The following is a 2,500-nucleotide window of genomic DNA, read 5'->3' on the forward strand; positions in this document are numbered from 1 at the left end:
ACACATTTGGCCTACGCTAGACTTGTACTTGTTTTGTTTTGTTTTTTTTCGCTTGTTAGGTTGGTGATAAATGAATGAATGCAACATGTCTGAAAAAAAGCTCGCTGTGCTTCATTTGATTATTATCAACAAGCTGTCAGTCATCAAATGACCTGTTACCCTCTTATTAATCGTCATCATCAACCTGTCAGGCGCATATTCGCCCCGAGAAAGAAAACGGAATAGAGGTCCATGAAGGCAAGCTACGACCAGGGCTACCAACTTTGATATTGGTTAGCTTCGTTGAATTTCGGTTATTTGAGCGTTGTTTGCTGAACACAGCACCCTAACGACACCGATTCTTGTTTTTTTAAGAAGGTACCGTCGGCGTCAAAATATTTATGGAGAGATATTACCAACTGTCAAAAGCACCGCGCTTTTTTTTAGAAGTTGGTAGCCCTGAATGAGTCGACGGCTTCGCGCCTTGTTGTCAAATCAAAGACCGCGATTTCTCAAAAATTGGCCGTCCCGTGTAACTTCACAGTTCACGCGGTCAAAGCCCTTCGAGGCGAGGTCACTACCAGTCAAATCAGTACGAGGCGAGGTCACTGCCCGTCAAATCAGTACGAGGCGAGGTCAATGCCGGTCAAAACCCTTCGAGGCGAGGTCACTGTACGAACCCTATCGTCTTCTAGATACAATATTCACAAGGAATGTTTCCTAAATAAAGATCTAATGCTATCACATGGACTCAAGAACAAGAGACGATATATTGGCTCATATCCTTCCGTCTGTCTATTTGTAGTTCGTTGTTCTGCCACCAGGGCGGCGCTGTTGCTGTTGCGTCGATTACCCGCGTCGAATGAATTAAAATAATTTTTGTAATGTTTTAGTAATTAATGATATTAATTAACCATCAATGTAGATAATAATTGGTTAGTAATATTAAGTATTAATATTAATGGTATTAAGTTGCAACGTTATTATAATTTCAGCTGCATTTTTTTTATGAATAATCAGTATTATGTAGTAATTTAAATGACTGATTAAGTAATGGTATTAATGAGTAATCAGTAGGTAATGTTAATTTGCGATATTTAGCATTATGATATATGCAAAGGAATAAACCGTGTGTATGTATGTATGTATGTATGTATATATGTATATATGTATGCGTATGTTTCAGTTTGTGTGTTTGTGTGTGTCTGTGTGTCTGTATATGTATGTATGTATGTATATATATATATATATATATATATATATATATATATATATATATATATATATATATATATATATATATATATATATCAAGGGAATAAAATTAATTCAGATGACGCATAGATAAACAAAAGCAGGAAACACAATCAAACAAAAGACACAAGCCAGACTTTGTAAAATAAAAGATGGAAATGCTAACTCCATATTTTTACTGACTTTGTCTCATGTCTCTGGTTGCAGTGAAGCAGTTGATATGTTGCTTGTGGGTTTGCTTGTGTCTTCTGCGCGTCTTGTTTATGTTGTGTGTTGCATTGTGTATCCATGTGTGTGTGTGTGTGTTTGTGTGTGTGTGTGTGTATGTATGTGTTTGTGTGTGTGTTTGTGTGCATGTGTGTGTGCGTGTGTGTTTGTGTGTGTGTGTGTGTGTGTGTGTGTGTGTTTGTATGTGTGTGTGTGTATGTGTGTTTGTGTGTGTGTGTGTGTGTGTGTGTTTGTATGTTTGTGTGTGTGTGTGTGTGTGTGTGTGTGTGTGTGTGTGTGTGTGTGTGTGTGGAGGGGGGGGGGGAAGCTATATGCTTGCATGTGTCTGTCTGTGTGAATGCCTCTCGCCATTACGTATCTCACCATTCATAAAAAGTAACGACCCTGCCATCCCATTCTTTGAAGTGCGTGCAACATAATGCAACGCACTCTTAAAAGCATGCAAATACTTACATAATAGGGAGAGAGAGAGGGGGGGGAGGGGGGGAAAAAGTCGCATTTGGCAACTCACATCCTCTGATATGAGGTGGAGATTTTTTTTTTTCTATATTTTTCTGTCTTTTTTTCTTCTTCCTCCTTCTATTTCTTTTCTTTTCTTTTTTTTCTCTCTCTCTTTCATCTTTCTCCTTCTCTCTTATTCTTTTTTTTTTTATCTTCCTTCTTCTCTTTTCCTCTATTTTTTTTTATTTTCCTCCTCCTTTTTCTTTTCGTTTGTTCTTTCTTTTCCCTTTTTTATCTTCTTCCTCCTCTTTCGTTTTTTCTTTTTTTCTTTCCCTTTTTATCTTTTTATTCTTTCTCCTCCTTTTTCTCTTTGTGTCATTTTCGTTGTCCTCCTACTCTTCCTTTCTTTACCTTTGTTATTTCTCTCTCTCTTTTTCTATATTCGTCCCATTCCTCTTCTCTTCATTTCATAACGATTTTTTTTTTCAAATTACTATCACGACGCGATTATGATAATTATTGTTTTCATTTGTTCTTTTCCTTCGTCTTTTTCCTCTGCTTTTCTTCTTCCTCCTCCTCCTCCTCCTCCTCCTCCTCC

This window comes from Penaeus japonicus, unplaced genomic scaffold (assembly GCF_977035675.1).
Source record: "Penaeus japonicus unplaced genomic scaffold, GWHDUDI00000001_assembly GWHDUDI00000002, whole genome shotgun sequence".
Lineage (NCBI taxonomy): Eukaryota > Metazoa > Arthropoda > Malacostraca > Decapoda > Penaeidae > Penaeus > Penaeus japonicus.